Genomic DNA, 12,026 nt, shown 5'->3' on the forward strand with positions numbered 1-12,026 from the left:
TGCACTGCATACATGCTTAGGAACAAGGATAAACCTGTTAAGTGCCAACTTCTGCTGCCAACAAAGCACAAGCTTTACGTGTCAGGACGCGGAACTATCCATACAAACTGCACGGGGAATTGCATGACGGCAAGGGTTTGAGTGACCACAAACCTGATTATGACAGTATTTAACACCTTAAGCATCATAAATATGCTTATTTGCTTGTGTACATGATAATAATTTAGTATTATTACCTGTTTTGCCATCAACAACCCTTATCCAGTGGCCCTCGGCTTAGTCGCAGACATTCCTCTACCTGAAAAAGTCAAAATTCCCAATAAAAAATAGATAAAAAATGGCAAAAAACATGCTTTTAAGTATTTTTAGTGTATTTCTATGAATAATATGAAGTAACAAACCTTGTTATGTTCATGATTGTACTAAAAATGAAGGACTGCCTCAATAAAGTGTCTGCTGCCACTGTCCAAACTGTAAAAATGTCCGCCATTCCATGTCGGTGAAAATGGGGCTCTGTTTGAATGTTCATGCTTTATGCACAAGCTATTGTTGCGTTACTGGATCACGGAGTCCCTGGCGTTGAATTCTGACTTCATGTAGCACACTAACGCTACACGGTCAACCAATATGCCTTTGAATTCAAGTCGGAAAGCAATTTAGCCCTTATTTGGGTATATCAGGGTGGGGGGTCAACTTGAAAAACAACTATTCCAGGTCAAATTATCTGAATTCATGCATTTAAGGCACTTATTTTCTTCTCTTTTGTTAAGAAATGACCAAAAATCAGCTTTCCCAGTCATATTTTGCACTTGCAGATGATATTTCATTTTTACCTAAAGCTAGTTTAGGTTACAATATACCAAAAGATTTCCTACACAAATTCAATGTAAAAGCAATAACTTCAACAAAAAATAAAGTCAAACTTTTGCGCATAGAGACCCCCATAACCATACCTTTTCTTAAAGAGCATTCCAAGCCGCAATGATTTAGACAATAAAAAAGGGGGGGTCATGCGTTTTGCAAGAAAGAACTCGATGCGAATCAGCGGTCACTGTTTTACAGCCATCAATTTACCGGGTTCGTACCAGTGGATGAGGGTTTCCCGCCATCTGTCAAAGTCTCATGTAGTCTTTAACCTTCAAGCAAATGAGTGAATTTCTGTTAAACATCAATGTTTTCCCTACCACATGCACAAAGAAACATTCTAAAATAAAGTCATGGCAAGTGCCCACACAGAAAATTGTGTCTTCTTATAAATGATGTTCAGGTTTTTAAAGAGTATAGCATTGCACTCCCAAAAGATTTAGTATATTGTAACCTAAAGGAAAAATATGTTCTGAATAAAATGTGTTTTTCTTGCATATTATTATCTTCCTATTCATATTGCACCAATATATTAAGTTTGGCTGGATTATCTGTCCATTTGGCCATTTTAGATCACATTTTCACATGCGGGTGTTTTTGGTCCGAAGAAGGCGATTTAAGGCCTGTTAAAGCTTAAACGTCCCTTTAAGATTTAAAGCTGTTGTGTTCAATATCTGCAACAAAATACCAAAACAAACCATATGGACAGGCACGTGGGGCTTATGCGGGGTGGGGAAAGAATGAACTTGTTAGATATTTTCACTCCAAGCAATTTTGATAATGTCTTTTTTGTGTGTGTGTTTTTTTAAATACCCCCCAAAAATGTCAATTTCAAAGCAAAAAAATCCAATTTCATCCAAGACAAACAACCAATAAGCAAAAATGAGAGACCAAAGATACTTTGAAGTGTAGAAATCAATAAGCTTCCTATAACTTGTTGTTTCACACTAATAAAAGTGTGAAATCTTGAAAGCGCCTTGTTGCTCGAAGCCCATTTATTTACCATTCGCCAATGATATATTCTAGCATAAAATGCCATGGGTGCCTTTAAACTGCAGCAGATGGTCAATATGCACTGACAGCTGTCATTCAGAGGTTCAAGAGAATACAAAATTTCATATTTTGGGCACAAAATAAGTACTTTTGACTATTTTTATGGTGGCAATCTGGTCAAAATGGGCGTTTATAACTGAGCGAAAGACAAAAATGCTCATTTTGGGGGTTTAGACTGAAAGGAAAGGTTAAAATGAACAAGATACATATATGTTGGAGAGCATTATAGCTTAGAAATGAAGTTCTATGAAGTAACAGGGGCAGAAAGGCAGCTCAGATCAATGCAGGCTTCCTGAAAGAGGTTCCTAGTACATCTTCTGGGGACACAGCTTCCCGCAGAATTCTCAACACAACAAATATCATTGATCCATGTCACCTTTGTATGCAAAGACAAGCAAATAAGGTCAATACTTCCCTTAAATCACTGAATGAGAGAAGCATGTACCAAATAAAAAACTAAACTGGTTGCTGAAAGTGCCACATTTTGTCAAAAAAGATCCCTCTAAGGTAAAAGATGAAGGGGACACTTGCTACAACAATCCTATGTTTAAGTCGGACGCCACATCCTTTCAAGCCGGGACCATGACTGTAAGCATATTGTGAGAAAACAATACCAAACACAAGCTAATTGTAGGGTTACAAGTAGCATATCAACTCAGATGCACTGCATACATGCTTAGGAACAAGGATAAACCTGTTAAGTGCCAACTTCTGCTGCCAACAAAGCACAAGCTTTACGTGTCAGGACGCGGAACTATCCATACAAACTGCACGGGGAATTGCATGACGGCAAGGGTTTGAGTGACCACAAACCTGATTATGACAGTATTTAACACATTAAGCATCATAAATATGCTTATTTGCTTGTGTACATGATAATAATTTAGTATTATTACCTGTTTTGCCATCAACAACCCTTATCCAGTGGCCCTCGGCTTAGTCGCAGACATTCCTCTACCTGAAAAAGTCAAAATTCCCAATAAAAAATAGATAAAAAATGGCAAAAAACATGCTTTTAAGTATTTTTAGTGTATTTCTATGAATAATATGAAGTAACAAACCTTGTTATGTTCATGATTGTACTAAAAATGAAGACTGCCTCAATAAAGTGTCTGCTGCACTGTCCAAACTGTAAAAATGTCCGCCATTCCATGTCGGTAAAATGGGGCTCTGTTTGAATGTTCATGCTTTATGCACAAGCTATTGTTGCGTTACTGGATCACGGAGTCCCTGGCGTTGAATTCTGACTTCATGTAGCACACTAACGCTACACGGTCAACCAATATGCCTTTGAATTCAAGTCGGAAAGCAATTTAGCCCTTATTTGGGTATATCAGGGTGGGGGGTCAACTTGAAAAACAACTATTCCAGGTCAAATTATCTGAATTCATGCATTTAAGGCACTTATTTTCTTCTCTTTTGTTAAGAAATGACCAAAAATCAGCTTTCCCAGTCATATTTTGCACTTGCAGATGATATTTCATTTTTACCTAAAGCTAGTTTAGGTTACAATATACCAAAAGATTTCCTACACAAATTCAATGTAAAAGCAATAACTTCAACAAAAAATAAAGTCAAACTTTTGCGCATAGAGACCCCCATAACCATACCTTTTCTTAAAGAGCATTCCAAGCCGCAATGATTTAGACAATAAAAAAGGGGGGTCATGCGTTTTGCAAGAAAGAACTCGATGCGAATCAGCGGTCACTGTTTTACAGCCATCAATTTACCGGGTTCGTACCAGTGGATGAGGGTTTCCCGCCATCTGTCAAAGTCTCATGTAGTCTTTAACCTTCAAGCAAATGAGTGAATTTCTGTTAAACATCAATGTTTTCCCTACCACATGCACAAAGAAACATTCTAAAATAAAGTCATGGCAAGTGCCCACACAGAAAATTGTGTCTTCTTATAAATGATGTTCAGGTTTTTTAAGAGTATAGCATTGCACTCCCAAAAGATTTAGTATATTGTAACCTAAAGGAAAAATATGTTCTGAATAAAATGTGTTTTTCTTGCATATTATTATCTTCCTATTCATATTGCACCAATATATTAAGTTTGGCTGGATTATCTGTCCATTTGGCCATTTTAGATCACATTTTCACATGCGGGTGTTTTTGGTCCGAAGAAGGCGATTTAAGGCCTGTTAAAGCTTAAACGTCCCTTTAAGATTTAAAGCTGTTGTGTTCAATATCTGCAACAAAATACCAAAACAAACCATATGGACAGGCACGTGGGGCTTATGCGGGGTGGGGAAAGAATGAACTTGTTAGATATTTTCACTCCTAGCAATTTTGATAATGTCTTTTTTGTGTGTGTGTGTTTTTTAAATACCCCCCAAAATGTCGATTTCAAAGCAAAAAAATCCAATTTCATCCAAGACAAACAACCAATAAGCAAAAATGAGAGACCAAAGATACTTTGAAGTGTAGAAATCAATAAGCTTCCTATAACTTGTTGTTTCACACTAATAAAAGTGTGAAATCTTGAAAGCGCCTTGTTGCTCGAAGCCCATTTATTTACCATTCGCCAATGATATATTCTAGCATAAAATGCCATGGGTGCCTTTAAACTGCAGCAGATGGTCAATATGCACTGACAGCTGTCATTCAGAGGTTCAAGAGAATACAAAATTTCATATTTTGGGCACAAAATAAGTACTTTTGACTATTTTTATGGTGGCAATCTGGTCAAAATGGGCGTTTATAACTGAGCGAAAGACAAAAATGCTCATTTTGGGGGTTTAGACTGAAAGGAAAGGTTAAAATGAACAAGATACATATATGTTGGAGAGCATTATAGCTTAGAAATGAAGTTCTATGAAGTAACAGGGGCAGAAAGGCAGCTCAGATCAATGCAGGCTTCCTGAAAGAGGTTTCTAGTACATCTTCTGGGGACACAGCTTCCCGCAGAATTCTCAACACAACAAATATCATTGATCCATGTCACCTTTGTATGCAAAGACAAGCAAATAAGGTCAATACTTCCCTTAAATCACTGAATGAGAGAAGCATGTACCAAATAAAAAACTAAACTGGTTGCTGAAAGTGCCACATTTTGTCAAAAAAGATCCCTCTAAGGTAAAAGATGAAGGGGACACTTGCTACAACAATCCTATGTTTAAGTCGGACGCCACATCCTTTCAAGCCGGGACCATGACTGTAAGCATATTGTGAGAAAACAATACCAAACACAAGCTAATTGTAGGGTTACAAGTAGCATATCAACTCAGATGCACTGCATACATGCTTAGGAACAAGGATAAACCTGTTAAGTGCCAACTTCTGCTGCCAACAAAGCACAAGCTTTACGTGTCAGGACGCGGAACTATCCATACAAACTGCACGGGGAATTGCATGACGGCAAGGGTTTGAGTGACCACAAACCTGATTATGACAGTATTTAACACATTAAGCATCATAAATATGCTTATTTGCTTGTGTACATGATAATAATTTAGTATTATTACCTGTTTTGCCATCAACAACCCTTATCCAGTGGCCCTCGGCTTAGTCGCAGACATTCCTCTACCTGAAAAAGTCAAAATTCCCAATAAAAAATAGATAAAAAATGGCAAAAAACATGCTTTTAAGTATTTTTAGTGTATTTCTATGAATAATATGAAGTAACAAACCTTGTTATGTTCATGATTGTACTAAAAATGAAGACTGCCTCAATAAAGTGTCTGCTGCACTGTCCAAACTGTAAAAATGTCCGCCATTCCATGTCGGTAAAATGGGGCTCTGTTTGAATGTTCATGCTTTATGCACAAGCTATTGTTGCGTTACTGGATCACGGAGTCCCTGGCGTTGAATTCTGACTTCATGTAGCACACTAACGCTACACGGTCAACCAATATGCCTTTGAATTCAAGTCGGAAAGCAAATTTAGCCCTTATTTGGGTATATCAGGGTGGGGGGTCAACTTGAAAAACAACTAGTCCAGGTCAAATTATCTGAATTCATGCATTTAAGGCACTTATTTTCTTCTCTTTTGTTAAGAAATGACCAAAAATCAGCTTTCCCAGTCATATTTTGCACTTGCAGATGATATTTCATTTTTACCTAAAGCTAGTTTAGGTTACAATATACCAAAAGATTTCCTACACAAATTCAATGTAAAAGCAATAACTTCAACAAAAAATAAAGTCAAACTTTTGCGCATAGAGACCCCCATAACCATACCTTTTCTTAAAGAGCATTCCAAGCCGCAATGATTTAGACAATAAAAAAGGGGGGGTCATGCGTTTTGCAAGAAAGAACTCGATGCGAATCAGCGGTCACTGTTTTACAGCCATCAATTTACCGGGTTCGTACCAGTGGATGAGGGTTTCCCGCCATCTGTCAAAGTCTCATGTAGTCTTTAACCTTCAAGCAAATGAGTGAATTTCTGTTAAACATCAATGTTTTCCCTACCACATGCACAAAGAAACATTCTAAAATAAAGTCATGGCAAGTGCCCACACAGAAAATTGTGTCTTCTTATAAATGATGTTCAGGTTTTTAAGAGTATAGCATTGCACTCCCAAAAGATTTAGTATATTGTAACCTAAAGGAAAAATATGTTCTGAATAAAATGTGTTTTTCTTGCATATTATTATCTTCCTATTCATATTGCACCAATATATTAAGTTTGGCTGGATTATCTGTCCATTTGGCCATTTTAGATCACATTTTCACATGCGGGTGTTTTTGGTCCGAAGAAGGCGATTTAAGGCCTGTTAAAGCTTAAACGTCCCTTTAAGATTTAAAGCTGTTGTGTTCAATATCTGCAACAAAATACCAAAACAAACCATATGGACAGGCACGTGGGGCTTATGCGGGGTGGGGAAAGAATGAACTTGTTAGATATTTTCACTCCTAGCAATTTTGATAATGTCTTTTTGTGTGTGTGTGTTTTTTAAATACCCCCCAAAATGTCGATTTCAAAGCAAAAAAATCCAATTTCATCCAAGACAAACAACCAATAAGCAAAAATGAGAGACCAAAGATACTTTGAAGTGTAGAAATCAATAAGCTTCCTATAACTTGTTGTTTCACACTAATAAAAGTGTGAAATCTTGAAAGCGCCTTGTTGCTCGAAGCCCATTTATTTACCATTCGCCAATGATATATTCTAGCATAAAATGCCATGGGTGCCTTTAAACTGCAGCAGATGGTCAATATGCACTGACAGCTGTCATTCAGAGGTTCAAGAGAATACAAAATTTCATATTTTGGGCACAAAATAAGTACTTTTGACTATTTTTATGGTGGCAATCTGGTCAAAATGGGCGTTTATAACTGAGCGAAAGACAAAAATGCTCATTTTGGGGGTTTAGACTGAAAGGAAAGGTTAAAATGAACAAGATACATATATGTTGGAGAGCATTATAGCTTAGAAATGAAGTTCTATGAAGTAACAGGGGCAGAAAGGCAGCTCAGATCAATGCAGGCTTCCTGAAAGAGGTTTCTAGTACATCTTCTGGGGACACAGCTTCCCGCAGAATTCTCAACACAACAAATATCATTGATCCATGTCACCTTTGTATGCAAAGACAAGCAAATAAGGTCAATACTTCCCTTAAATCACTGAATGAGAGAAGCATGTACCAAATAAAAAACTAAACTGGTTGCTGAAAGTGCCACATTTTGTCAAAAAAGATCCCTCTAAGGTAAAAGATGAAGGGGACACTTGCTACAACAATCCTATGTTTAAGTCGGACGCCACATCCTTTCAAGCCGGGACCATGACTGTAAGCATATTGTGAGAAAACAATACCAAACACAAGCTAATTGTAGGGTTACAAGTAGCATATCAACTCAGATGCACTGCATACATGCTTAGGAACAAGGATAAACCTGTTAAGTGCCAACTTCTGCTGCCAACAAAGCACAAGCTTTACGTGTCAGGACGCGGAACTATCCATACAAACTGCACGGGGAATTGCATGACGGCAAGGGTTTGAGTGACCACAAACCTGATTATGACAGTATTTAACACATTAAGCATCATAAATATGCTTATTTGCTTGTGTACATGATAATAATTTAGTATTATTACCTGTTTTGCCATCAACAACCCTTATCCAGTGGCCCTCGGCTTAGTCGCAGACATTCCTCTACCTGAAAAAGTCAAAATTCCCAATAAAAAATAGATAAAAAATGGCAAAAAACATGCTTTTAAGTATTTTTAGTGTATTTCTATGAATAATATGAAGTAACAAACCTTGTTATGTTCATGATTGTACTAAAAATGAAGACTGCCTCAATAAAGTGTCTGCTGCACTGTCCAAACTGTAAAAATGTCCGCCATTCCATGTCGGTAAAATGGGGCTCTGTTTGAATGTTCATGCTTTATGCACAAGCTATTGTTGCGTTACTGGATCACGGAGTCCCTGGCGTTGAATTCTGACTTCATGTAGCACACTAACGCTACACGGTCAACCAATATGCCTTTGAATTCAAGTCGGAAAGCAATTTAGCCCTTATTTGGGTATATCAGGGTGGGGGGTCAACTTGAAAAACAACTAGTCCAGGTCAAATTATCTGAATTCATGCATTTAAGGCACTTATTTTCTTCTCTTTTGTTAAGAAATGACCAAAAATCAGCTTTCCCAGTCATATTTTGCACTTGCAGATGATATTTCATTTTTACCTAAAGCTAGTTTAGGTTACAATATACCAAAAGATTTCCTACACAAATTCAATGTAAAAGCAATAACTTCAACAAAAAATAAAGTCAAACTTTTGCGCATAGAGACCCCCATAACCATACCTTTTCTTAAAGAGCATTCCAAGCCGCAATGATTTAGACAATAAAAAAGGGGGGTCATGCGTTTTGCAAGAAAGAACTCGATGCGAATCAGCGGTCACTGTTTTACAGCCATCAATTTACCGGGTTCGTACCAGTGGATGAGGGTTTCCCGCCATCTGTCAAAGTCTCATGTAGTCTTTAACCTTCAAGCAAATGAGTGAATTTCTGTTAAACATCAATGTTTTCCCTACCACATGCACAAAGAAACATTCTAAAATAAAGTCATGGCAAGTGCCCACACAGAAAATTGTGTCTTCTTATAAATGATGTTCAGGTTTTTAAGAGTATAGCATTGCACTCCCAAAAGATTTAGTATATTGTAACCTAAAGGAAAAATATGTTCTGAATAAAATGTGTTTTTCTTGCATATTATTATCTTCCTATTCATATTGCACCAATATATTAAGTTTGGCTGGATTATCTGTCCATTTGGCCATTTTAGATCACATTTTCACATGCGGGTGTTTTTGGTCCGAAGAAGGCGATTTAAGGCCTGTTAAAGCTTAAACGTCCCTTTAAGATTTAAAGCTGTTGTGTTCAATATCTGCAACAAAATACCAAAACAAACCATATGGACAGGCACGTGGGGCTTATGCGGGGTGGGGAAAGAATGAACTTGTTAGATATTTTCACTCCTAGCAATTTTGATAATGTCTTTTTGTGTGTGTGTGTTTTTTAAATACCCCCCAAAATGTCGATTTCAAAGCAAAAAAATCCAATTTCATCCAAGACAAACAACCAATAAGCAAAAATGAGAGACCAAAGATACTTTGAAGTGTAGAAATCAATAAGCTTCCTATAACTTGTTGTTTCACACTAATAAAAGTGTGAAATCTTGAAAGCGCCTTGTTGCTCGAAGCCCATTTATTTACCATTCGCCAATGATATATTCTAGCATAAAATGCCATGGGTGCCTTTAAACTGCAGCAGATGGTCAATATGCACTGACAGCTGTCATTCAGAGGTTCAAGAGAATACAAAATTTCATATTTTGGGCACAAAATAAGTACTTTTGACTATTTTTATGGTGGCAATCTGGTCAAAATGGGCGTTTATAACTGAGCGAAAGACAAAAATGCTCATTTTGGGGGTTTAGACTGAAAGGAAAGGTTAAAATGAACAAGATACATATATGTTGGAGAGCATTATAGCTTAGAAATGAAGTTCTATGAAGTAACAGGGGCAGAAAGGCAGCTCAGATCAATGCAGGCTTCCTGAAAGAGGTTTCTAGTACATCTTCTGGGGACACAGCTTCCCGCAGAATTCTCAACACAACAAATATCATTGATCCATGTCACCTTTGTATGCAAAGACAAGCAAATACGGTCAATACTTCCCTTAAATCACTGAATGAGAGAAGCATGTACCAAATAAAAAACTAAACTGGTTGCTGAAAGTGCCACATTTTGTCAAAAAAGATCCCTCTAAGGTAAAAGATGAAGGGGACACTTGCTACAACAATCCTATGTTTAAGTCGGACGCCACATCCTTTCAAGCCGGGACCATGACTGTAAGCATATTGTGAGAAAACAATACCAAACACAAGCTAATTGTAGGGTTACAAGTAGCATATCAACTCAGATGCACTGCATACATGCTTAGGAACAAGGATAAACCTGTTAAGTGCCAACTTCTGCTGCCAACAAAGCACAAGCTTTACGTGTCAGGACGCGGAACTATCCATACAAACTGCACGGGGAATTGCATGACGGCAAGGGTTTGAGTGACCACAAACCTGATTATGACAGTATTTAACACATTAAGCATCATAAATATGCTTATTTGCTTGTGTACATGATAATAATTTAGTATTATTACCTGTTTTGCCATCAACAACCCTTATCCAGTGGCCCTCGGCTTAGTCGCAGACATTCCTCTACCTGAAAAAGTCAAAATTCCCAATAAAAAATAGATAAAAAATGGCAAAAAACATGCTTTTAAGTATTTTTAGTGTATTTCTATGAATAATATGAAGTAACAAACCTTGTTATGTTCATGATTGTACTAAAAATGAAGACTGCCTCAATAAAGTGTCTGCTGCACTGTCCAAACTGTAAAAATGTCCGCCATTCCATGTCGGTAAAATGGGGCTCTGTTTGAATGTTCATGCTTTATGCACAAGCTATTGTTGCGTTACTGGATCACGGAGTCCCTGGCGTTGAATTCTGACTTCATGTAGCACACTAACGCTACACGGTCAACCAATATGCCTTTGAATTCAAGTCGGAAAGCAAATTTAGCCCTTATTTGGGTATATCAGGGTGGGGGGTCAACTTGAAAAACAACTAGTCCAGGTCAAATTATCTGAATTCATGCATTTAAGGCACTTATTTTCTTCTCTTTTGTTAAGAAATGACCAAAAATCAGCTTTCCCAGTCATATTTTGCACTTGCAGATGATATTTCATTTTTACCTAAAGCTAGTTTAGGTTACAATATACCAAAAGATTTCCTACACAAATTCAATGTAAAAGCAATAACTTCAACAAAAAATAAAGTCAAACTTTTGCGCATAGAGACCCCCATAACCATACCTTTTCTTAAAGAGCATTCCAAGCCGCAATGATTTAGACAATAAAAAAGGGGGGTCATGCGTTTTGCAAGAAAGAACTCGATGCGAATCAGCGGTCACTGTTTTACAGCCATCAATTTACCGGGTTCGTACCAGTGGATGAGGGTTTCCCGCCATCTGTCAAAGTCTCATGTAGTCTTTAACCTTCAAGCAAATGAGTGAATTTCTGTTAAACATCAATGTTTTCCCTACCACATGCACAAAGAAACATTCTAAAATAAAGTCATGGCAAGTGCCCACACAGAAAATTGTGTCTTCTTATAAATGATGTTCAGGTTTTTTAAGAGTATAGCATTGCACTCCCAAAAGATTTAGTATATTGTAACCTAAAGGAAAAATATGTTCTGAATAAAATGTGTTTTTCTTGCATATTATTATCTTCCTATTCATATTGCACCAATATATTAAGTTTGGCTGGATTATCTGTCCATTTGGCCATTTTAGATCACATTTTCACATGCGGGTGTTTTTGGTCCGAAGAAGGCGATTTAAGGCCTGTTAAAGCTTAAACGTCCCTTTAAGATTTAAAGCTGTTGTGTTCAATATCTGCAACAAAATACCAAAACAAACCATATGGACAGGCACGTGGGGCTTATGCGGCGTGGGGAAAGAATGAACTTGTTAGATATTTTCACTCCTAGCAATTTTGATAATGTCTTTTGTGTGTGTGTGTGTGTTTTAAATACCCCCCAAAATGTCGATTTCAAAGCAAAAAAATCCAATTTCATCCAAGACAAACAACC

The 12,026-nt window shown here is 37.3% G+C and overlaps 1 long non-coding RNA gene across 1 annotated transcript in view; it reads right to left on the reverse strand.

Moving 5' to 3' along the window:
• Positions 1 to 517: 517 nt before the first annotated feature.
• LOC127845581 (uncharacterized) overlaps positions 518 to 12,026 on the reverse strand; it is a 478,937-nt gene continuing 467,428 nt past the window's right edge. The window contains exons 3-9 of the long non-coding RNA XR_008033273.1: positions 10,531 to 10,592; positions 8,805 to 8,855; positions 7,960 to 8,021; positions 6,223 to 6,284; positions 5,387 to 5,448; positions 2,814 to 2,875; positions 518 to 1,136 (exon numbers count right to left, since the gene is read on the reverse strand). This is a non-coding gene — a long non-coding RNA (uncharacterized LOC127845581). The remainder of the gene's footprint in view (positions 1,137 to 2,813; positions 2,876 to 5,386; positions 5,449 to 6,222; positions 6,285 to 7,959; positions 8,022 to 8,804; positions 8,856 to 10,530; positions 10,593 to 12,026) is intronic.

The sequence above is a fragment of the Dreissena polymorpha genome, chromosome 1 (assembly GCF_020536995.1).
Source record: "Dreissena polymorpha isolate Duluth1 chromosome 1, UMN_Dpol_1.0, whole genome shotgun sequence".
In the NCBI taxonomy this organism is placed as follows: Eukaryota; Metazoa; Mollusca; class Bivalvia; order Myida; family Dreissenidae; genus Dreissena; species Dreissena polymorpha.